Here is a 26,634-nt window from a genome sequence, read left to right as displayed (position 1 = left end):
TTTCAAATCTTAAAACTAAAATGTTCGGGGTGAACCAAATATTACATAGGTAATTATGATGGAGAAACCATACCTTTATAAGATATTTAAATACTATAAGATAATTGAAAAAGTAGTGAAAACTATTATTTATATACTTTTAAATATTAATTAATTATGAAACTAATTTAGCTTGGGTAGCAAGCTAATGTGGCATTGGCATATTTGTTAACAGCAAATTAGGCGCCATTATAGTATTTTACTAAAACAAAAATAAATGGAAACTAAAAGAAAACATAAAAGAAAATAAATAAAAAAGAAGAAAATAAATAAAAGAAAGAAACTAACAAAACAAAAGAAGAGGGAACCCCCTCCCCGGCCCACTGGCCCAGTTGGCCAGCCAGCCCACCTGGCCCAGCCGGCCCACCCCGCCGGCTTAACCCCCCCACTCCCCCAGGCCAACCCTAGCCGCCACCCACTCCCTCCCCCCACGTCCCACTCCTCCCTCGTCCTTCCCCGATCTAGATCGGGGCAACCCCCGATCCCATCGGCGCCCCACGCTCCACCACACCCCCGCGATCCCCACCTCTCCTCTCGCCCCACTCCCTTCCCCCCCCCCGATCCAATCGGGATCGGGCCCGAACCCATCGCCGCCTCCCCGACGCATCACCGGCGCCGCCCCGCCCGTCGCTCGCCATCGGCCTCACCCTCCTCCCCTTTCCTGGACCGGAAGGGGCCCCTGCCGCCGCCGCACGGAACGCCACTGCCGCGGCCTTCCTCGCCGGACCACCTCAACGGCCTGCCTCCTTGTCGCCCGATCGTCGCCGTCGACCACCCCGAGCCCCGCTGCCCTGACCCTACGCCCACCGTGAGCATGAGCTTCCCCCCTATCCTTCCCTCTCCCGCATGCCGCGCCCAGGTGCGCCCCCATGCCAGCGCCGATCCACCGCACGATGGCCGCGGCCGGCTACGCCCCACACCGCCTCCGCCTCACCCCCATGGCCGCTGTGCCCTGCCTCGCGCGACCCGCTGCTGCGCCGTTCGCCTTGCCCCGCTCCTGCACCCCCCTGCACCGGTGACGCCGCCATGTCCGCGGCCAGCTCCGACCGCCCCACTCCTCTCCTCTCGCGCGAGGCCTTGCCGCGCTGAACGCTCGTCACCGCCCTCCCGTGGCGCCGCCATCCGTTCCCTTGGCCGGCGTCGTGGGCGCCGGCAGCCACGCCGGTAGCCTCGCCACGCCCGTGGCTGGCCCCCCTGCCTGTCGATCTGGGCGCTCGCCCAGTCGGGCGCCGACGCCCAGCGCCCGCACCCGCGGCAACCGCACGCCCGTTAGCCCCCAGGGCCCTATGACAAAGGGGGCCCGCCCCCAGAACGTTAAAAAAAGTATATAAAAATAAACAAAACAATAATTAAAATAAAAATAAATTTAATTAATTAATTAATTAACTAAATTAATTAAGTTAATTAACCTTAATTAATTAATCTAATTAACCTGTTAGCTTAATTAAACAGTAATTAGTTTAACTAAATCCTAATTAACCTAACAAAGTATGACAGGTGGGTCCCATTGGACCCACGCGTCAGTTTGACCCAGTCAACCCCTGTTGACTGCTGATGTCAGCATGACGTCATGCTGACGTCATAAATCCATTTTCCGAATTAATTAAATAATTAAATAAATTCCAAAAATTAATAAAATCTTTAGAAAATCATATCTTTTAATCCGTAACTCGGATTAAAATATTTTCAACATGAAAGTTTCTCAGAACGACGAGACGATTCCGGATACGCAACCCGTTCGTCCGCCACACCCCCCTAACCTATCGAACTCGCAACTTTCCCCCCTCCGGCTCCTCTGCCCGAAAACACGGAACCCCGGGAATACTTCCCGGATGCTTCCCCCCTTCACCGGTATCACCTCCTACCGCGTTAGAACACGTCTAGCTATGCCTGTTATCCTGTTATGCACTTGCTTGCTATGTATTTACTGTTTCTCCCCCCTCTTCTCTTCGGTAGACCCCGTGACGATGCTGACGCCCCAGTTCGACTACGGAGTTGACGACCCCTCTCTCTTGCCAGAGCAACCAGGCAAGCCCCCCCTTTGATCACCAGATATCGCCTACTCTTCTCTATACTGCTTGCATTAGAGTAGTGTAGCATGTTACTGCTTTCCGTTAATCCTATTCTGATGCATAGCCTGTCATTGCTGCTACAGTCATTGATACCTTACCCGCAATCCTAAATGCTTAGTATAGGATGCTAGTGTTCCATCAGTGGCCCTACACTCTTGTCCGTCTGCCATGCTATACTACTGGGCTGTGATCACTTCGGGAGGTGATCACGGGCATATACTATATAATTTACACTGTTACATTACCTGTGATACTGTTCGGAGTTGGGGGCTGAAGGGGCAGGTGGCTCCATCCCGGTAGAGGTGGGCCTGGGTTCCCGACGGCCCCCGACTGTTACTTGGTGGCGGAGCGACAGGGCAGGTTGAGACCACCTAGGAGACAGGTGGGCCTAGCCCTGTTCGGCGTTCGCGGATATTTAACACGCTTAACGAGATCTTGGTATTTGATCTGAGTTGGCTACGAGCCTATACGCACTAACCATCTACGCGGGAGTAGTTATGGGTATCCCGACGTCGTGGTATCAGCCGAAGCACTTCGTGACGTCAGCGACTGAGCGGCGCGCGCCGGGTTGGACTGCGTTAACACAACTTCCTTTGTAATGGAGGTTGCTAGGTCTGCTCACCGACCGCGTACGCAACGTGCAGGTGTGCTCAGGGCGATGGGCCCAGACCCCTGCACGCTTAGGTTTAGACCGGCGTGCTGGCCTCTCCGTTGAGCCTAGGTGGGGCTGCGACGTGTTGATCTTCCGAGGCCGGGCATGACCCAGGAAAGTGTGTCCGGCCAAATGGGATCGAGCGTGTTGGGTAAGTTGGTGCACCCCTGCAGGGAAGTTAATCTATTCGAATAGCCGTGATCTTCGGTAACAGGACGACTTGGAGTTGTACCTTGACCTTATGACAACTAGAACCGGATACTTAATAAAACACACCCTTCCAAGTTCCACAGACAACCCAGTGATCGCTTTTCCACAGGGCGACGAGGGGAGGATCGCCGGGTAGGGTTATGCTATGCGATGCTACTGGAGATGCTACATGGAGATGCTATTTGGAGATGCTACTTGGAGATGCTATTTGGAGATGCTACTTGGAGATGCTACTTGGAGGACTTCAATCTACCCTCTTCTACATGCTGTAAGGCGGAGGCTGCCAGAAGCGTAGTCTTCGACAGGATTAGCTATCCCCCTCTTATTCTGGCATTCTGCAGTTCAGTCCACTGATATGGCCTCCTTACACATATACCCATGCATATGTAGTGTAGCTCCTTGCTTGCGAGTACTTTGGATGAGTACTCACGGTTGCTTTTCTCCCTCTTTTCCCCCTTTCCCTTCTACCTGGTTGTCGCAACCAGATGCTGGAGCCCTGGAGCCAGACGCCACCATCGACGACGACCCCCTACTACCCCGGAGGTGCCTACTACTACGTGCAGCCCGTTGACGACGACCAGGAGTAGTTAGGAGGATCCCAGGCAGGAGGCCTGCGCCTCTTTCGATCTGTATCCCAGTTTGTGCTAGCCTTCTTAAGGCAAACTTGTTTAACTTATGTCTGTACTCAGATATTGTTGCTTCCGCTGACTCGTCTATGATCGAGCACTTGTATTCGAGCCCTCGAGGCCCCTGGCTTGTATTATGATGCTTGTATGACTTATTTTATTTGTAGAGTTGTGTTGTGATATCTTCTCGTGAGTCCCTGATCTTGATCGTACACATTTGCGTGCATGATTAGTGTACGATTGAATCGGGGGCGTCACAATGTATATGTTGTAGTTTATGTTTCTCTTAAGCGTGGTGTTCTTCGATGTGTAATAAGAAGAGTATTAATCATCCTAATGCTTTCGTTTTTAGCTTGATGTAGGAAGTGGGTGTTCTCACCTTGTAGTCTGTTTTTATTTTTTTTCCTTTTTAATTCACTTCTCTGAGTTCTGTTTATCTGGCTTCTACTAAATGGATCTAGGTTGCTCTGAGTATTGATCTAAAAAAGAAGTAACTTCATGTCAGGATGCAGTTCCTGCGAGGAGTGAAGTATGGTCAACCTCGAGATCATGTTTCCAAAATGAGGCTGGATTACACACAAGGTACCAGTTCCCTAATGATGCTAGATTAGACACAAGGTGCAAATTCCTAGATGACGCTGGATTACACACAAGCCAGGTGGAGTCGTCAGTTGTTCGTGTCCTCGTGGCATTAGTAAAGGCTGAAAGAAAGCGTGCAACAGCCCTTGATAATGTAGCTGAGTTCCTGAAGAAGCGAAAAGAGCAATCAGATGCTCTCTTCACCCAAGCCAAAGAAGAGATGGAAGAAGCCAGAAATAAGCTAGCAGAGGCAGAGTAGGCTAGGCGTCTCCTGCTATCTAAAACTGTTGTCAATACAAAATTTCCTTCATAATAGCTAGGTTCAAATGTTTATCCAGTCAGCATGCCTGTTGTGATGCCCGTGCATCTACTGATGTGGCACAAAATGTTTTTTTCGGGTCATGTAATAACAACAATTACTTTCCAAGCAATAACAGACGAAGCATTGGACATGGTATAGTTCACGCGCAAGCCCGACATTTCAAGTTCAACTTCCACATCAAACTCATGTTCACAGATATCTGCACATTCATACATAATGTCCACAACCATGATTCACTTCAAAGCCAAAAAATGTGAGGAGAGTTATAAATAAAGAAAATCCTCTACTAGTTCCTGCTACCAGTGCGAGCACAACAAGTCAAGACCATGCATAAATTAATTATATTTTAATCATTTTTTGTGTTCTAAAATGCCTGTCGGCTCGCGGAAGGACGTGTTGCCGGCACACGCGCGGATCCAATGAAGGCAGGCGGGGCAGTCTTAAGCTGGTTGCACGCGGTGAGGAGGCGTGCTCAGCCGGGCCTACAGTGAGTGCGGCCCTCTTGGCCGGTGCGCCGGTTCAATGCCTGCGCTATGAGAGGCCGCGTCCGTCTTAGAGCAATCACTCCCTCCAGTCCTTTTTTGTTTGGGTATAACAAAATCTCGTTTTCCATTCACATTTTACAAGTAAAATTTGTGGACAAACTTTAACCCAAAGTATGATGGGGACTAGTAAACCAGAATGGAGGTAGTAGATTTTTTAATCAAAGAAGGGTTTCCCCTTCCAATTTTCATTACTGAAAACCAGCATCTAAATCTAAACCATAGTATTTTCCCTAGAACTACCAGCTTCAACATCTCGCAACATAAACCCATACAACCTCCGTCGCAAAAAAAACCATACAACCATACGCCAAGGAGGTACGTAGTACTATGAATTCCATTTTCGCTCCATACCAATCATTCTGAAAACTACTTACTACTTATAACGCGCCACTGAAAATCGGAACTCTTAACCCTGCTAAACAAACGATATTTTAAACATGGCTACTCGATCTGTGGCAACTGGCGAGCCACCACGCTCCAAGTCGTTCACCTGTGGTCCCAACCATCAACTCCTACGGATCAAATTATCACGCGAGCTGACTATTCCTACAAAGGTGCTCCACCACATACCCGGTACCCGCGAATGCAGCAATTGTGCACCTAGGGTTTTAGGGTTTATTTGTTAATGTCACCTTTACGTAACACTCATGTGTGTGAGACAACGAGAGGCCGACTGCGTGCGTGCGCCTCTTCTCTTCGTATATGTACTCCACCATTTGTCTGGTGTCCAAAAAATTATAATAACTACTAGCAATGTGCCAATGCGTTGCCACCCGATCAAAGTAGATTAATACATATTCACCGATTTGATAGAAAAAAATTCTAGTTTTGAAATACGTATATCACTAAAAATATGTTATGTTTCACTCAAATTATATTCCTTTGGCGGTTTTGATGAGATAAAGGAGGAATGTTGTTGGTTTCAAGATTCGAGAAGTGGTATATGTCTAATTTCTACTCTTACTAGCAAGATGCCCGTGCGTTGCACGGAACATCAAGATCTTGTGGGAGAAAAGGATGAACGAGGGAAGGCCTTATCTGCAAATGTGGTGAAGAGTGCGGGTAAATTGCCATATTTTCCTTCCTATCCGTCAGATATAAATCAGACGACCTACATTGCAGGATGGCAGGCCCACCATCATCACTAACTCTATTTTTTATCCTTACTCTTATAAAAATCATTGTCGGTGATGATCATGTGCCTGCCATCCTGCAATATAGGCCGTCTGATCTATATCTGACGGATAGGAAGGAAACTATGGCAATTTTGCAAAAGGATACCCACACCCCCCTCCACATTTGCAAATAAGGCCTTCCCTCGTTCATCCTTTTCCCCCACAAGATAAACTACTCATACAAATGCATCTTGATGTTCCGTGCAACGCATGGGCATCTTGCTAGTTGTTGCAAAAAGCCCATGTGTGTGAGAGAGAGGGAGAGTGGAGGAGGACGGAGTGCATCTGTGAAAAAGACACAAGGAGTGTGTGTGCGATAGGTATCAGCTTAAAATGAGGCGATAGTGTGTGTGTGCACGATCGAGAGGGCGTGTCTCAAGAAGGGAAGAAAAATCTACATAGATACAAGGAGCGGGAGAGAGACATGTATGTGATGGTGGAAGCACGAGTGTGCGGGTGTATAAACCTATCTAGAGGCTAGCTAGTCGATAAATGTTTGTGAGAGAAATACGACTCGGGGTGCGAAAGCGAGAGTTTTCTGTGTGTATGTGTGAGAGAGACGGTAGTCGGGAAGGGGAGTGGAAGCATGAGTGGTGTGCGTGTGTCTGAGAGAGAGAGAGGAGACAGTAGTCGAGGTTGTCTGATCGGTAAACAAATAAATAATGTCAGTCTAGGATGGAGACGAAAAGGAGACCGCAACAAATGTTGTGTCTATAGGAGAGAGAGACACACACACAGAGAGAGTAATTTTAGTGGTATGAGTCATATGTAGAGACATATAGGGTGTGTGAGAGAATCCCATGGAGAGAAAGACAAAGTGAAAGACGAGTGGAGACTGTGTGTGTGGCGGTGAAAAAGAAAGCTTAGGTACCGAGTGATACCTAAGAACAGTAGAGACGTGAGAGATAATGAAAACCGTGTAATGTATAATGATAGGGAGAGTGTGACACTTCTCAAGGGAGACGTCGAGAGACCATGTTTGCGAGGATAGGAGAAACATGAAGTGAGCATGCTGGTGAGCTGGAGAAAAGAGAGTGATAGCTACCTGAAGGAGCATGCATGCGAGAGAGATGGGCGTGAAAGGAGTGAACAAAAAAGGGATTCAAATATTTGAATTCGAGATGATGATACATGTAATCCATACTCGAACCAAAATTGATCTATCAAACATGCATACTCATATGAATTCACGCACATCTATGTTATTTAATATGTAGATATTACTGATCCATACATTTTAGTAGAACATAATTTGGTTAAATTTTTTCGAATTGAACCTTAAGATTTCGAGATCGTTGTATTTGTAGATCATATTATACATATAAAGGAGCATAATTCTTTATTGTGCTTTTGAAAGTATATATGAAAAATGATGTATATAGAATAATTCCAATTGAAAATGGATCCTGCCCAAAAAAATATAGAATACAAACTGGATTCGAATTGAGTTGGCATGGTAAATGTGCACTCTGCAAAATTTGAACGAAGCGTGGAAAGTCGCAGTAACCGCGCGAAACCAAAATCGCGCGAGATGGAAATCACTACTGCATATCCCTCCCACGCAAAGCCTATCTGCTAGATTTCTATAGGTTTCGATAGGGGTAGGTTTGTAATTTCACCCAAACATGACATAACCACCTCTCACCCGGATTCTTACACGGTGGGCGCCAAAACACAGCGTGTCCTCGGCCGAAATCGACTCCCTCCCCGATTCATATTCATACACGGTGGGCGCCAAAAACAAACTCTCGTCGGCAAATATTCGGTGTATGCGAGATTACCGTCCTATCCCCAACCGACTAATGTTCTTGTGATGTAGTAGAAATTTGAAACGAGGGCTAAGTTTGTAAATTTCCCCGCATTTGAGACAAGCGCGCCCTGAATACATGGTTCCCCCCTTCCTCTCTACCTCCCTTTTCCCCATTCGTACTCCGTGCGCGCCAAAATACCCTCACCACCCCACCCTCCTCCGTCCGCCGCCATCCGCCACCCCATCCACCACCGTCCTCCTCCACCATGCCGGAGCTGATACCCCGACGCCGCCGTCCATTACAAGAGATCGACCTCTTTCATCCACGGCTTCAGACCGGGACCCTTGCATCCCGTCCTCTCGCTTCATCCCCGCCGTCGTCCACCTTGTCGGCGCCGCTCCTACGACCGTCTCATCCACCGCGCCCCGCCGCCACCGTCTACCCTCCTAGATCTGCTTCCACGCCGCCGACAGCCATCGCTACCGCAGCACCGTCAAATTCTCAGCAGATGCGTACACGGCGCCGCACCATAGGCGGTACTCTTTCGTATCTGCTCAACTTATTTATCGCAGCAAGAAAATAGATCGCCACTGCTTTACTCTGATTTCTTGTCTTGGTTGCGAAGTTGCCTTTGTCCGGTTTGCACCTTCAGATCCGCCATGGCACGCTCAACACTATACTCCCAATGCTTATGGTTTTCCCCTTTTATATTCCACACTAGTTAAATCACAGTAGACTAAATTTCAAAATTGGGTCAGTCGATTTTTCAGAGCTCGCCGGAGTTCACCGGTGCGATCGAAGGGGCTCGGGTGGTTGTGGGGCCTCGCCGAACGAAGAAAACTCGACATGGGTGGGGGTTGGGGCGGGGGTGGGGGTGGGGTGGCGGAGGAACACAGGTGGTGGGGGCCGGTGGTCCGGCCGGCGGCCCATGCGGTGTTCTGTATGGGAAGAATCAGAGACGAGGAAGAAGAAGGGTTAGGAGACGTAGGATCTTCATCCAACCGCCTGAAATGGTTGAGAGACAGCTGGGAGTTGCATTCTTAATCCGCTCTGGTTCATCATGTGTGGGCACTGCGCAACCAAAATTTTATTATCCAAAATCTGCTTGCTCTTCTTTACCATGTTCCTCTTCCATTCTTCTTTAATATGTACTCTCTTCGTTCCTAAATACAAGTCTTTGTATAGATTCCACCATGGACTACATATGGAGCAAAATGAGTGAATCTACACTCTAAAATGTATCTGGATACATCTGTATGTGATCCATAGTGGAAATCTCTACCAAGACTTATATTTTGGAACGGAGGGAGTATGATAGTAGTACAGTATGTTCCTTGTACTGAAGATGAGCAGGGACATTTGCAGTGTAGAGGTCTATACGGTCGGTTGTGATGGACACTTTGAGCCTCTTTGATTCGTAGGATCTTGTAAACATAGGAATAGGATTTGTAGTGGCCTGCCCACTTGAATCCTATAAGAATAGCAAGGAAATGCGGGGAGCTGTGTCGCCTTTGAGAGTTACACTGATATTAGAAATACCGCACCTTCACTTGAAGAGAGCTGGTATCCGAAGCCTTTCTAGCCGTACTGGCAATACTAGCACATATATTCCAGCAAGTTCCACTTTGCTGATTTTACTCTGATGCTCAAGGTTTTCGCGTTATATCTACACTATGATCTGTGTAGCTGCTTTGTGCCGCACTAGCAGTAGTCCACTCTTGAAGCTAAACACCGCAATGACTTACAAAATTGGCACCAAGGCATTGAGTGCCATTCTGGATGCAATGAAACTCATACGCTCCCCACCTGTTGATTCTTGTCCAGAATATGATCCTAATGACTATTCTAACCTCGAGGAGTCAAAGGCAAATGGCCTGTCCTGTTCACCCATCAAGGTGCATGTTCTAATTTGGCAATGTTTTATTGATTGCGGGTATCTTGCCTATGTTGTCTTGCATTTCTTCTACTTTGTTGCACCGCCATCTGCTTAGTTTACTCATCATATATGTCGAGATGCCATGCCCATCCATTATCAATACATATTCCATCTGTCATCATACCATGTTTTTTCACTCAAATGTTGTTCTTGTGCATCAGACATAAAAAAGGAAGAGTGTGATTGCCGAACCTGAAGGAGCACCAGCAAAGTCCTTGAAAAACATGGTGGTGCCGAAGAAATCAGACATCACCCCACTTATATTGGCTGTACAACCAGTGACACAAAACGTAGGACCGACTCCAGCAGACTGTACCCATACTTCACTGGCCACACCACTAGCCCCACCACACAGGACCTGCAGTCCAGCAAAAGGTATACCAATTTCATTTTCCATAGCACCATATGTACCACAGGAAAATCCCACTCCAGCAAAAAGTACAGCAAGTCCACCGGCCGGAGACCTATCCCAACTGCAGAGATGGCCAATTCCTGCAGATTGGAACCCCATTCCATTTATTCACAGTTTAAAAGACAATGCTTTCAATGTTGTTAGGGACTATGTGCATCTATTCCCATCATGGGAAGATTATTGTGAAGACAAACACTATTTTCACATCTTCCTGTCCAACTTACGTGTAAGTGCTATTATTCATGGTTATTATTTTCCTGTTTTCTGCTGATTGAACACATCAATGATTTACATTACATTGTTGTAACTAGGCGAGGGTCAATCTGGATAGTCATGACGAGCAAAGCTTGCTTGTGCTTTTCAAGGAAGCATTGCAGCAGTATCGGTGTTACCTGAGGAAATCACACTTTGATGGCAAATCTATAAACGAATTCCCGATGAAGTCTCCTGTGCTAAATTTAGAAGACATTGAATGGAAAAACCTTGTTATGCACTAGTCTCGTTTCCAGGATGAGGTAATGTCTATGAAATCACATGACAATTTGAAGTTGTACTTTTCTGCATGTGCCTTACGGATCTTTTTGCAGGAAATCTGCTCGAAGAAGAATTCCGGTTTGACAAGAACGACAGGATATCGCAAATATGTTGCCCGCTGCTTTGCTCTTGTTAGTACCTGTTGTCCTGTATCACTGTACTTGCATACATACCAGGTTCATTATGTGACAGCAGTATGCATGATAGCTCGCTTATCAATTGTTCGCTCCAAATTATCTGATGTGTATGAATGGTTACATTAGTGTAGAATATATCCAAGCCAATGTTTTTAGCTCTGCATTGTTCTTGTAAGTACATGCTGTCCTTTATCAGTGCACTTATAATGACAGGTAGTTGTTCATGTACCATCACTTTGCAGCTTATTTTCCTTTGCCCTCCATTTTCTACACATCAGATCTATATTTACTCTTACCATAAGGTTGGTACTGAACAAGTTTAGCTGTGCATTGCTCTTGGCTGTACCTTTTGCCTGTATCGCTGCACTTACATTTATAGCTACTTGGTTATGTAAGATCACTCTTCATCTTATCTTAAATATTCTCCATTTTTTCATATATTATCACATCTATATTTACTCTTAACAAAATGTAGAATAAAGGCAATGCTTTTGAAGAAGATTCTGTGGTAAACTTCTTGAATTGCCCCCCCCATCAGCATGGACAAGGCCTTTATATAGCATGTCTTCACCAATAATGTAAGTTTGTCCATCTCAAGCCTTCAAACTTTGTTGTATATGTTTGGTTAGGCATGACTGCAACAGCTGTTTATTTTTGGTGTTTGCATCAAATTGCTTGTTTAAAGTTTATTATGTAGTTCATAAACAAAAGTTTGTCCTTTCTCAATTTAAGTTTTCAGTTGTACAACCAAGTTCCTTCTTCATACCATGTAAATTAAACTATAAAGAGCAAGTGATCTTCTTTTGCACTGCATGTATGCTTCTGTTCTTCATCCGTAATCCAGTGGTGTGGTGAACCTACCCACTACAGCACAATGTCATATTCTGCAATGTCTTAACTATGAACAATGTCATATCATTCTACTATTATTTAAACCGTCTCTTTATTTGCCAATCTAAAATGGTATAAATTGATAGCACACTAACCATTGGTACTTATGAGTTCTTGATATGTTATCCAGTGGTGTCGTGAAGCTGCCAACTCCTTCACAATGTCATTTCCTACCATTTCTTGACCTGACCAATACCATATTGTGTTAATGCAATTTTAAACTGTGCCACTTTATTCGTCAGTAAGAAATGTGATGAATTGTCAGCACTGATACTTTTATGTGCAAAACCTGTCATATGTCTGCTTTTTTATCTTTCAGAGTGAGTAAGATATAAGGGTTGAACAAGCACAGTCTCATCATCTTGCTCAGCTGCTTGCGCTGCAGCTCCCCAGCGGGGCTAACCTTTCTTGAACTCTATTGAAGTGCTGTCGGCTTTGTATATTATTTTGTCCACGTGTTTATTTGCACTGGTGGCGACCTTTGAGGCCCAGTGTATGTAATCTGATGTCTGCTTGTGCTTTACTATCATAGTGGCGAACTTTGATGCCCAGTGGATGTAATATGCCATAATTTCTTTATTGTGTAGTCTAGGTTTTTTATTCACGATGCTGCAGTTATTTTACTGTATATATATATCCTAACTTCGCAGTAAACCGGCCAAACCATAAAATTATGGTACATAATCGGGCCGTCATGCAATCACGATCTAGGTTGGGCCTGAAACGTGCCGAACAGCTCACGGGCCGGCAGCAGCCCGAAATGAACCCCGGTGAGGGAGTCCTGGATTAGGGGGTGTTCGGGTAGCCGGACTATACCTTCAGCCGGACTCCAGGACTATGAAGATACAAGATTGAAGACTTCGTCCCGTGTCCTGATGGGACTTTCCTTGGTGTGGAAGGCAAGCTTGGCGATGCGGATATTCAAGATCTCCTACCATTGTAACCGACTTTGTGTAACCCTAACCCTCTCCGGTGTCTATATAAACCGGAGTGTTTTAGTCCGTAGGAGAACTTCATCATACAACAATCATACCATAGGCTAGCTTCTAGGGTTTAGCCTCCTTGATCTCGTGGTAGATCTACTCTTGTATTATCCATATCATCAATATTAATCAAGCGGGACGTAGGGTTTTACCTCCATCAAGAGGGCCCGAACCTGGGTAAAACATCGTGTTCCTTGCCTCCTGTTACCATCCGGCCTAGACGCACAGTTCGGGACCCCCTACCCGAGATCCGCCGGTTTTGACACCGACATTGGTGCTTTCATTGAGAGTTCCTCTGTGTCGTCGCCTTTAGGCCCGATGGCTCCTTCGATCATCAACAACGATGCAGTCCAGGGTGAGACTTTTCTCCCCGGACAGATCTTCGTCTTCGGCGGCTTCGCACTGCGGGCCAAGTCGCTTGGCCACCTTGAGCAGATCGAAAGCTACGCCCCTGGCCATCAGGTCAGGTTTGGAAGCCTAAACTACACGGCTGACATCCGCGGGGACTTGATCTTCGACGGATTCGAGCCACAGCCAAGCGCGCCGCACTGTCTCGATGGGCATGATATAGCTCTGCCGCCGAACAGCGCCTTGGAGGCCGCACACGCATCGGTTCCGACCATTGATTCGGAGCCTACTGCGCCGATCGAGGATCAGCGGTTGGACGCTGCCTCAGGGGCTGCGATCTCAGAGGCGATCGAGCCGAACTCCAGCCCCGCACTCCGCATGGCCCGTGACTCCGAGGAGCCGGATTCCTTTCCGAACTCCGAGCCCCCCGCGCCCCTGCCGATCGAATCCGATTGGGCGCCGATAATGGAGTTCACCGCCGCAGACATCTTTCAGCACTCGCCCTTCGGCGACATCCTGAATTCGCTAAAGTCTCTCTCTTTATCAGGAGAGCCCTGGCCGGACTACGGTCAGCAAGGATGGGATTCGGATGATGAAGAAATTCAAAACCCACCCACCACCCACTTCGTAGCCACTGTCGACGACTTAACCGACATGCTCGACTTCGACTCCGAAGACATCGACGGTATGGACGACGATGCAGGAGACAACCAAGAACCAACGCCTATAGGGCATTGGACAGCCACCTCATCTCACGATGTGTACATGGTGGATACCCCTAAAGGAAGCAACAACGAGGAAAACGGGGATGGAAAGAGGGATCGATCTCTCGAAAAACAATCAAAGCGTCGGCGTAAACGCCGACCCAAGCCCCGCCTCGATAAAGACCCAGCCATAGAGCAGGATGAGCCGGTAGACGACGAGCATGCCTTAGAGCAACCGTCCCAACAGGACAACCCGGATAGAGAAACCGAACATCCCTCCCCCGGCGAAAATGGCATTCCGGACGACCCTACGCCGGACAAGCCCACGAAGCAGAAGAACCTCCACAAACGGCTCGTTGCAACCGCACGCAGCCTGAAAAAGCAGAAGCGGAAGCTAAAAACTGCGGAAGATGCACTCAGGATCAGATGGAGTAAAGTAATCAATACCGCAGACAAATACGGCGACAGTCGCCGCACTAAAAGCTATCCGAAGAGAAAGCTACTGCCTGAATTCGACGAGGAGGCCTTAGAGCCCTCGCATTCCAAAAGTGAGAAAGCCACACGGTCGGATAGACGACCCCATGGCCAGCATAAAGCGGCAAGCAGCGCCGCACTTAAGCCGGCATGCGACCCACTTAAGGATTCGCATCATGGCCCAGCCAGGTCCATTTACGGGCCAAGAAAGCAAGCTCTCGTAAGCAATGCAATAAAGCCATTATCAGAATCCGGCACACCCAAATACAGGGGTGCCGCACACCCCCTATGTTTCACCGATGAGGTCCTGGATTATGAATTTCCAGCGGGATTCAAACCCGTAAACATAGAGGCATATGATGGAACAACAGACCCTGGAGTCTGGATCGAGGATTATATCCTCCACATACATATGGCTAGAGGAGATGACCTCCACGCCATAAAATACTTACCCCTCAAGCTTAAAGGGCCAGCCCGGCATTGGCTCAAAAGCCTTCCTGAAAACACAATCGGAAGTTGGGAAGAGCTCGAGGACGCTTTCCGAGCAAATTTTCAAGGGACCTATGTCCGCCCTCCGGATGCAGACGATCTTAGTCACATAACTCAACAGCCCGGAGAGTCAGCTCGGCAATTCTGGAATAGATTTCTTACTAAAAAGAATCAGATAGTCGACTGTCCGGACGCTGAAGCCTTAGCGGCTTTCAGGCATAATGTCCGAGACGAATGGCTCGCCAGACACCTCGGCCAAGAAAAGCCAAGAACAATGGCCGCACTAACAAGCCTCATGACCCGCTTTTGCGCAGGAGAGGACAGCTGGTTGGCAAGATGCAGCACCAGTGACCCAAGTACATCCGAAACTAGGGATGGAAACGGAAAACCGCGACGCAATAAGGACCGTCGCCGGACTAAGGAAAAAAGTCCGAAGAGCACGGCAGTCAACGCCGGATTCAAAAGCTCACGACAGAATCAGAAAAAGCCGCCCCTCCAAGATAACAGGGACGACCTATCCAACCTAAACAAAATCTTGGATAGGATATGTCAAATACACAGCACTCCCGGAAAGCCTGCTAACCATACCCACAGAGATTGTTGGGTTTTCAAACAATCCGGCAGACTCAACGCCGAACACAAGGGGCTCGACACACCAAGCGAAGACGAGGACGAACCCCAAAAGCAGAGTACCAGGAAACAAAAGAATTTCCCACAAGAAGTAAAAACAGTAAACTTACTCCACATAACAAAACGTGCGGCGCCCATAAAGGTACGCGCCCCACGGCCTATCCCAAAGGAATCCCGCCACTGGTTGTCAAAACCAATCATCTTCGATCATCTGGATTATTCTAGAAGTGTCAGGAACCCAGGCTGGACTGCCCTGGTACTCGATCCAATAATTGGCGGACTCCAGTTTTCAAATGTCCTTATGGACGGTGGCAGCGGACTCAACCTGATATATCAGGACTCAATCCGCCACATGGGGATCGACCCAAAAAGAATTCGCCACAGCAAAACCTCCTTTCAAGGAGTAACGCCAGGTCCGGACACCCATTGCATGGGTTTTCTCCGGCTCGAGGTTATTTTCGGCTCTGCCGATAACTTCCGTCGCGAAAAGCTGACTTTCCACATCGTCCCATTCTCAAGTCGCTATCAAGCACTACTGGGACGCGAAGCTTTCGCCCGCTTTAACGCAATACCGCATTATGCATCTCTTACGCTTAAGATGCCCGGTCCACGCGGCATCATCTCCTTAAAGGGGAAGCAGTGAGAACACCTCCCCCAAGCGGAGGATTGTGCGGCCGCTTTAACAGCCCCACAATACAATGGCTTCACCAGCCAGAACATCGGAACAGGTCATTAAGACCACGGACACGGATAGACGAGTCCGGCACAAAAGTATCGTTGATAAAGGCTTAGTGGCCATATACCCCTGCACTAGGGGCTTCACACGTATAAAATAAGAGACAATAAAGCTCAATTTTTCATATTTTACTTTACACTTTGTTTATTTCATATAACTTTTGTTCGGCACGCCCCTTTTTCAACTTAGTTGCTCTCTTTTTACAGATGAACGTCGTGCTGCGCCCGTCCAGGATACGGCACAACGGAGACACAGGCGCAGACGTGCAGTAGGGACCCGTTCCAAGGATTCTTTTCAGATTAAGACCCTGCGTAAACCTTTTTTACTGTCTCTTGTTGATACACATCCCCTGGTTCTATGACCAAGGAGGAGGCTGGCGTCTTGGCATGTGGCCACGTCAGAATTCTTGCGCGTACCTGGACACTAGGGGCTTATACCTCAGAGCGTTACCTCGCCCGCTCTCATAAAGACCGAATACCTTAGGGAGTGTTCGGCGTCGCGAGTTTGGCCTTATATGCATCAGCTCCGAGTCATGATTTTGGTCAAATGTTGGGTTGCCCGGCTCCTGTGTTCGGCCGCCTTACGTTCCGCTCTATCGGCTAAGGCGGCACCAGGAGAACTACTGCGATTGTGCCCTGGTTCGGCCAGGCGAGCACCTCAGTAGAGAAAGCCGAAAACCGACTGTCATGATATGGCGTGAGACTGGTCAACCACTCGATGACTCTCCGGAATCTGTAGGATTCCTCCGCATTAACGAAGGGCCGTTTCCCGGCCAGGCACATACGCGCCCCGAATTCGGGCGAGCGCAGTCGCCACCAGGGGCTACCTAAATAGTCCCATTGTCAAGCTCCTATGGCTAAGTGAAAGTGTTAAAGCATTATAGTCCGGTTGCCTAGCTCGCTGCGCTATCACCTCCTTTGTAGGACCAAGACGTTGGATTAAGTGTGAAAATGCGCCTTCTGCGAGCACCCCCGCACTATGTGCGTGGGGGCTGAAGCCAACGACTGCAATCTTTCAGATTTTGTATATATATCTTAAAACGGCCGCACAGGAGGTGTTCCAAATACTTGAAGGCACAAGTATAAAAGGCTACTACAATTCATCAAAATATTGCTTTATAATTACATATGCTATCAGAACATAGCATCCTTCGAGCACTGCGTCTCTATTACACGAGCGCCTTCAAGGACTTCCTGAAAATAGTGCTCGGAGGGTACTCGGCTTTTGTCCGAATCTCGGGATGCAACAACGGTGGTCTCCATCTCTGCCCAGTATGTCTTGACACGGGCAAGAGCCATCCGTGCGCCCTCTATGCATGCTGACCTCTTCATCGCATTGATACGTGGCACCGCGTCAAGGAATTGCTGCACCAAGCTGAAATAACTCTTCGGCTCCGATCTCCCCGGCCACAGATGACCCATGACGTACTTCATGGCGAGTCCGGACAATCTATTCAGTTCGGCCCATTGAGCCAGACGATCGTCCACTGCCAGTGGACGCTCTGGATTCTGGAACTGCGACCAGAAAAGCCTTTCCACTTCGCGATCTTCTTGATCTCGAAAGTATTCGGTCGCATCAGCAGCACTCGCTGCCAAATCCAGATAGGTGTCCTCCGCACTCCACATCCGGTCCAACGGAGCAAACTTCGGATCGCAAAACTTCCTCCGCAGCATAAAGGGCTTTCCAGCCGCAATCTGTCCGGCCTGACGCAGCTCCTCCTTCGCAGCTCTCATCGCAGAGCGAGCGTCCTTGGCATCAGCAACGGCCTTCTCTAAGTCCGTCTGTCTCGCCCGGTCTTCTTTCTCAAGAAACTTGCAACGGTCAGCAGCACTTTTTAACTTCACGGCCATCACGGCCATCTCCTTCTTGCTTCGGCAGTGAGCAGCCTGTTCGGCTCTCAGCTCTTCAAGGGCCTTCTCGGCAGCCGCATCACTTTTCCTGGCTTGTTCCTTAGCTCGGGCAAGTTCCGCCCGAAGACTCTCCACGGCGGCCGCACCATCTGCGTCAAGCACACACATTGTAAGATACTGGCATAAAGCTCCTCTTACCAGATGCCGCCCGAGGAATTGCATACCTTGAGCCTCATCAAGCCGCTCGTTGACGAGCGCGATGTCGGCATCTGCCACGTCAAGTTGCCGCTTTAGTTCGGCAAAATCATCAGTTCGGCTCGATTCCGGACACTTCGCCACCTGTATACAAAGGCGACATTTTAGACCTGGGATTATGATCCTCTGCGCGCCGTCAATTTTGACAACGCACAGAGTCTCAGGGGCTACTATCTACACAGGGCGCATCTTGTTTATGCGCAACTGACAAAGAAGTACATTATCAAACGTACCTCAAAACCCGTCAGCAAACTTCTGACGGCCTCATGCAATCCGCTTTCCGCGGACGAAATCCTTCCAATCACCGTACCCATCAATGCACGGTGCTCCTCTGAGATAGAAGCTCGCCCCAGCAGAATCATCAGCTCCTCCGACCGCGCATCGGACGGTGCCGGACTCGTCCTATGACCTCCATCGAAGGCCGGACGCGGAGAACCTTGGGGGGACATATGGCTACCTTCCACCCCTGCCGGATTCGGAGAAACCCTCCGCGACGACACCTCAGGGTCGCCCGCCTCGCCAGGCGGTACGGCAGGGGGAGGCGTTCCACTCTCCATCATCTCCGGAAGAAGATCCCCCGAAGACGAGCTCTGCTGAGAAGGGCTGAGGTCCGAGCTACAAAGTAAAATTTCGGTTAATCTTCTCAGATAAAAAGCAAGGATTTCTCTCATCCCTCTAAAGGAAAATCTTTCTCTACTTACGGCTCGCTGGAGGGCTGATCCCTTTGAGGGCGTAGTTCGGCCGAGGATCTCCCCGGCGTCGGACCCTCTGACGAGGACTTTTTCCCCCGCTTTGAGGCCATGGTCTCCGGGTCGTCAGAGGCGGCCCTCTTCTTCCCCTTAGGAGAGGAATTGTCGGTTCTTCCCTTCGGAGCAGCCTCCTTCGAGGAGGCCATAGTTTCCTTGTCCTCCCCCTCACTTCCCTCCAAAGGCACGATCTTCAACATCCTGACTAGCACGGGATCCGGCCTGGTCTCAGGAAGGGGAGCCGGACACCTGATCAGCTTTGCCTTCGCTATCCACTCCTGTTTAAAAGGACAGCTCTTTTAGGGGCGAATTTATGACAATTTTACGGATAGCGAGTCCGGGCACAAGGTTACTTACTTGAGTATCCGGGCGATTGCAGCTTAAACCTGCGTCCTCGGTCAAATCCGGACACATTGCTTGTGATCCGAAGAACATTTTATACATCTCCACGGGCGTTGCGCCCATAAAATGCTGGAGAGCTCGTGGTCCCTCCGGATTAAACTCCCACAGACGAAGGGAGCGACGTTTGCCGGGCAGTGTTCGGCGAATCAGCATGACCTGCGTCACCTTGACCAGGTTGAGGTCTCTTTCTAAGAGATCCCTAATGCGGCCCTGCAACAAGGGCACGTCTTTGGATAACCCCCAATCTAATCCTTTGTTGACCCATGACGCTAGCCGTGGTGGGGGACCCGAGCGAAAGGCAGGAGGCGCCACCCACTTGGTGCTCCTGGGAGCGGTGATATAGAACCACTCTCGTTGCCACAAGCCGAGCTCCTCTTGAAAGGAGCCCTCGGGCCATGGAGCATCAGCATTCTTACTTATGACAGCGCCTCCGCACTCTGCGTGCCGTCCCTCGATCATCTTCGGCTCCACTCCAAAAGTCTTGAGCCATAATCCGAAGTGAGGAGTAACACGGAGGAACGCTTCGCACACAACGATGAATGAGGAAATGTGGAGGATGGACTCCGGAGCTAAGTCATGAAATTCCAGCCCATAATAGAACATCAGCCCCCTCACGAAGGGATCCATCGGGAAGCCTAACCCCCGAAGGAAGTGAGACATGAACACTATGCTCTCACCGGGCTGGGGACTGGGAATAGCCTGCCTTTGAGCAGGCAACCTATGCAAAATTTCGGCGGTCAAGAACTTAGCCTCTCTCAACTTTAGCACGTCCTCCTCCGTGACGGAGGAGGGCATCCATCGGCCTTGAAGGTCGGAACCGGACATTGTCGAAGGTCCGAAGCGCCTGGAATCTGGAGCCTAGGGTGTTGGAACTCGAGGCGACGGGCAAACTTGTTTTGAGATTGGAGAAAAGGAGTAAGGCCTTGGTCTCTTTATAAGAGGTTGAATACCAGGAGCCCTCCCCGTAACCGTTTGGGACTCGCCTTTAATCGAGAAGACATGCTAACGGGCACGATTGGGTTACCCACGTCCATATTGATGAGAATCCCGTAAATAAAGGGGACACGATCTCTGCTTTGACAAGACGTGCCAAGGAAACCGCCTCGCAAAACACGCTGAGGTGGAAAAGTGAAAACGATTCGAATAAAGGCTTGGCCGTAGTGTGATGTCACGCTGCGGAATACGTCAGCGGATTAGATTTGTGTTAATATTATTCTCTCTGTGGCAATACGTGGAAACTTATTTTGCAGAGCCGGACACTACTCTTGGTGTTTACAGACTTTTATGAAGAATTTGGAGGAGGAACCCGCCTTGCAATGCCGAAGACAATCTACGCGCCGGACTCGTCGTCATTGAAGCCTGGTTCAGGGGTTATTGAGGGAGTCCTGGATTAGGGGGTGTTCGGGTAGCCAGACTATACCTTCAGCCGGACTCCAGGACTATGAAGATACAAGACTGAAGACTTCATCCCGTGTCTGGATGGGACTTTCCTTGGCGTGGAAGGCAAGCTTGGCGATGCGGATATTCAAGATCTCCTACCATTGTAACCGACTTTGTGTAACCCTAACCCTCTCCGGTGTCTATATAAACCAGAGGGTTTTAGTCCGTAGGAGAACTTCATCATACAACAATCATACCATAGGCTAGCTTCTAGGGTTTAGCCTCCTTGATCTCATGGTAGATCTACTCTTGTATTATCCATATCATCAATATTAATCAAGTAGGACGTAGGGTTTTACCTCCATCAAGAGGGCCCGAACCTGGGTAAAACATCGTGTTCCTTGCCTCCTATTACCATCCGGCCTAGACGCACAGTTCGGGACCCCCTACCCGAGATCCGCCGGTTTTGACACCGACACCCGGCCCATGATTGTGCGAATCAAATCACGGGCTTTTAACAGGCCAAAATTGTCTCGGTCCTTGTTTGGCCCAATCAGATATCAGCTGCGAGCAGGCCGGATGCAAACCGGGCCGTAGTTAGGTCCAACTATATGACGGGCTTTTAACAGGCCGAAATTAATATAGGGTCGAAATGTTAAACAGGCCCTTAACATGCCAAAACTAATATCAGGCCGAATTACTAAGTGGGCCTTTAGCAAGTGGGCCCAAAAGCATAGTGTCCAGTTGACGGGCCGAATCTGATATGGGCCATAATTGAGCTCAAAGCCTCTTAAAGGGCCGGACCTGATCTAGGCCATAATTTGGCCCAGAACATGGTAGGCTTTTAACAGGTCGGATCTCATATGGGACACTATTAGGCCCGGAGCGTGGCAGGCCATTAATGGACCGGATCAAATATGGGCCGGCATTTGGCCCAAAACATGGCAGCCAGTTAATGGGCCGGCCTACTAGGGTCCTCAAAATCTTGTGGGCCTATAGCTGGGCCGGCCCATTATGATCCGCAAGAATCTTGTGGGCCTTTAACTGGGCCGGCCCATTATGGCACACAAAAATCTTGTGGGCCTTTACCTGGGACGGCCCATTATGGCCCGCAAAATCTTGTGGTCCTTTAGCTGGGCCAGACCATTATGGTCCGCAAAATCTCGTGGGCCTTTAGCTGGGCCGGCCCATTATGGTCCACAAAATCTTGTGGGCCTTCAGTTGGGCCGGCCCATTTAAACTTGATGGGCCGGTCCACGTGTCAACATATCATAGGCGCGTCTCGCCCATTGGATGAGTGACACTTGTGCCAACGCAGACCTGACACGTGTCTCCTCCAGCCAATGATGATTTTACACATGGAAAATCCCCATTGGTCGGGGCTGTTAATGGGTTATCGGATCGAAAACCCGACCCGATAGCTTAACGGCATTCCGTTATGGTGGATGCCACGTGTGGGTCACCCTTGGCGAAAGCACTTCTGTGACGCGCGATATATCGTCATGGAAGTGGATACTTCCGTGATAATAATTTTGGTAATGTCATGGAACACTTCGACGACAACACAGGTATGACTATCTTGATTCTATCATAAAATCGTCATGGATGTACATGCATGACAGAAAACGCGACCTACTGTGACAAACACGTATCATCACGAAAGTGTATTTTTTTGTAGTGAATGGCTTAGCAACTCTGGCACCATCCAGGTCGAGCACCGAGTACAAGTCTCCTTTAAAATTGGCGCCTACGAAGACACCTTGGAGTGCGACGTCATTCCAATAACCGTTTGCCACCTTCTCCTTGGACGCCCATGGCAATTTGATAGAGGAGTCATCCACAACGGCCGAACGAACCACTACATCTTCAAGATGAAGGGCAAGGAGTACGTCCTCCGTCCAATGTCGCCAAGTCAAGTGATCGCCGGCAAGCAAGCCACCCATCGTGGAGATCATAGTGTGAGAGCGAGCCGCCAAAAAGAGAGTGAGCGCCACAAGCCCAAATCGAACGCCTCCACGATGAGCGACAAGCAGAACTTAGTCCTATTTGCCACCAAAAGTGAGATAAGAGGAGTGTGTGAGAACCCATCTAGTGTCCTACACTACGTCCTTGTGTGCAAGGACAATGCACCACAAACTAACACTTCTCACACCCTTCCTCTAGTGTTGTCTTATCTTTTGCAGGAATTTCACGATGTTTTCCCTGACGAGCTACCCCCAGGACTACCTCCACTACGAGGCATTGAGCACCGCATTGACCTCATCCCCGGAGCACCGCTTCCGAACAAAGCTCCTTACCGCGTCAACCCCAAAGAAACCAAAGAAATACAAAGGCAAGTACAGCATCTCATAGACCATGGACATGTGCGTGAAAGTTTGAGCCCTTGTGTCGTCCCGGTCATTCTTGTGCCAGAACGAGATGGTAGTTTTCGCATGTGCTCCGATTGTAGACCTATCAATGCTATAACCGTTCGGTATAGGTATCCCATTCGACGCCTTGATGATATGCTTGATGAACTTAGTGGTGCCACTATCTTTTCCAAAATTGATCTTAAGAGTGGTTACTATCAAATCCGCATACAAGAGGGTGATGAATGGAAAACCGCTTTCAAAACCAAGTTTGGCTTGTATGAGTGGTTAGTCATGCCTATGGGTCTCTCGGAAGCACCGGGTACTTTTATGCGTCTTATGAATTATGTCTTTTGCCCTTACATTGGTGTGTTTGTTGTGGTCTACTTCGATGACATCCTTGTTTTTAGCAAGTCTCTCAAAGAGCATGTCACCCATGTCCGCACCATTTTCCAAACTCTTCGAAAAGAGCGTCTCTATGCTAATATTGGAGAAATGCCTTTTTGGCATTGACAAGCTCATTTTCTTGGGTTTTGTTGTATCTTCTAAGGGTGTTCATGTTGATGAGTCCAAGATCAATGCTATTAAGACTTGGCCACAACCAACCAATTTGCAACAAGTGCGTAGCTTTCTTAGCCTTGCGGGTTTCTATCGTCGCTTTGTGAAAGATTTTAGCACCATTGCTTCGCCTTTGCATGCTTTGAGCAAGAAGAATGCGCCTTTTGTTTGGGGACCATCCCAAGGTACCGCTTTCAATGAGCTTAAGAATTTGCTTACTCATGCTCCCGTGCTTGCATTACCCAACTTTGACAAACCCTTTGAGATTCATTGCGATGCTAGTGGTAATGGCATAGGAGGTGTGTTAACGCAAGAGAAACGCCTCATAGCTTACTTAGTGAGAAAATCTCTGACGCGCAACTCAATTATCCCATTTATGACAAAGAGCTCTATGCTTTAGTCCACGTTTTGCATGAATGGGAACACAATCTTCGCCCTCATGAGTTTATCATTCATACCGATCATGAAACGCTCAACTATCTTAAGGGCCGAACCAAGTTGAACAAGTGATACGTCTCTGTCGTATCTACTTTTCCAAACACTTTTGCCCTTGTTTTGGACTCTAAGTTGCATGAATTAAATGGAACTAACCCGGACTGATGCTATTTTCAGCAGAATTGCCATGGTGTTATTTATGTGCAGAAATAAAAGTTCTCGGAATGACCTGAAACTTCACACAGATTATTTTTGGAAATAATAAAAAATACTGGCAAAAGATCAAGACCAGGGACCCACACCCTAGCTACAAGGGTGGGGGCGCGCCTGCCCCCCTGGGCGCGCCTCCCTACCTCGTGGCCCCCCTGGAGCTCCTCCGACCTCAACTCCAACTCTATATATTCGTGTTCGGAGAGACAAAAATCAAGGAGCAATATTCATCGCGTTTTACAATACGGAGCCACCGCCAAGCCCTAAACTCTCTCGGGAGGGCTGATCCGGAGTCCGTTCGGGGCTCCGGAGAGGGGAATCCGTCGCCATCATCATCATCAACCATCCTCCATAACCAATTTCATGATGCTCACCGCTGTGCGTGAGTAATTCCATCGTAGGCTTGCTGGACGGTGATGGGTTGGATGAGATTTATCATGTAATTGAGTTAGTTTTGTTAGGGTTTGATCCCTGGTATCCACTATGTTCTGAGATTGATGTTGCTATGACTTTGCTATGCTTAATGCTTGTCACTAGGGCCCGAGTGCCATGATTTCAGATCTGGACCTATTATGTTTTCATGAATATATGTGAGTTCTTGATCCTATCTTGCAAGTCTATAGTCACCTACTATGTGTTATGATCCGGCAACCCCGAAGTGACAATAATTGGGACCACTTCCGATGATGACCGTAGTTTGAGGAGTTCATGTATTCACTATGTGTTAATGCTTTGGTCCGGTACTCTATTAAAAGGAGGCCTTAATATCCCTTAGTTTCCGCTAGGACCCCGCTGCCACGGGAGGGTAGGACAAAAGATGTCATGCAAGTTCTTTTCCATAAGCACGTATGAATATATTCGGAATACATGCCTACATTACATTGATGAATTGGATCTAGTTCTGTGTCACCCTAGGTTATGACTGTTACATGATGAACCGCATCCGGCATAATTCTCTATCACCGATCCATTGCCTACGAGCTTTCCATATATTATTATTCGCTTATTTACTTTTCCATTGCTATTGTTATCATCACTACAAAATACCAAAACATTACTTTTGCTACCGTTACTTTTGCTATCGTCACCACTACTATCATATTACTTTGCTACTAAATACTTTACTGCACATATTAAGTTTCCAGGTGTGGTTGGATTGACAACTCAGCTGCTAGTACTTGAGAATATTCTTTGGCTCCCCTTGTGTCGAATCAATAAATTTGGGTTGAATACTCTACCCTCGAAAACTGTTGTGATCCCCTATACTTTTGGGTTATCAAGACTATTTTCTGGCGCCGTTACCGGGGACCATAGCTCTATTCTTTGAGTCACTTGGGATTTATATCTGCTTATCATTATGAAGAACTTCAGAGATCCAAAAACCAAGATTTATCCCTCAACTACGAGGGGAGGTAAGGAGCTGCCATTTAGCTCTGCACTTGATTCACCTTCTGTTTTGAGTAAGCTTGTGGCACCTAAACCTGCTTCTGCTATTGATTCTGATATGTCGCATATTATTGATGATGCCACTTCTGCTATGCATGATACTTATGATGAAACTACTTCTATGCTTGATACAATTGTGCCACTTGGTGAATTTCTTGATGAACAACTTGCTAGGGCTAGAGAGAATGAAATTATTGAAACTGATAATACTGATGAAAGTGATTATGAAGGCTCTCCTAATAAATATGAATTACATGTTGTGCCTGACACTACAAAAAAAAGACACATCCGTGACATTTTGTGCCGAACGAATTTTTTTCTGTCATACATATGACACTTATATGACGATAATTGTGACAAAACCCGGTATCATCATAGATGTGGTGAGCTCCTACTTCTATGAAAAAATCATGACAGAAAATGGGCTTTTCGTCCTGGGCGGGCCGGAGACGCAGCTGCATGACATTCTTTGGGCCGTCCATGACGGAAAAAACCATGGTAGAAGCAAGGGGGGGGGGATTTCGGGGAGTTCTCGGTTACGGTGGGAGGTCAGGCGCCGAGCGAGACGCGCTTCTCTCGTACACGTATGCACGTGTGTGCGAGGTGTTGGCTCTAACTGAACCCGAGCGAGGCGTTGGGCTCTAACTGAACCCGAGCGATTACACTGCAGGCTACGCGTTACTGAACCCAAGCGATCGATCGATGGCTGTTAACTGAACCCGATCGAGCGATTCCTTGGCTACTGCTGCTAACTGAAGC

At 48.2% G+C, this 26,634-nt stretch overlaps 1 pseudogene; it reads left to right on the top strand.

The window, feature by feature from the left end:
- Window positions 1–932: 932 nt before the first annotated feature.
- Window positions 933–26,634, top strand: part of LOC123191805 (probable carboxylesterase 2) — a 64,546-nt pseudogene continuing 38,844 nt past the window's right edge.

Source organism: Triticum aestivum, chromosome 2A (genome assembly GCF_018294505.1).
Source record: "Triticum aestivum cultivar Chinese Spring chromosome 2A, IWGSC CS RefSeq v2.1, whole genome shotgun sequence".
NCBI lineage: Eukaryota > Viridiplantae > Streptophyta > Magnoliopsida > Poales > Poaceae > Triticum > Triticum aestivum.
Note: the sequence above shows the minus strand (reverse complement) of the source record. Positions and strands in the feature narration are given on the sequence as shown.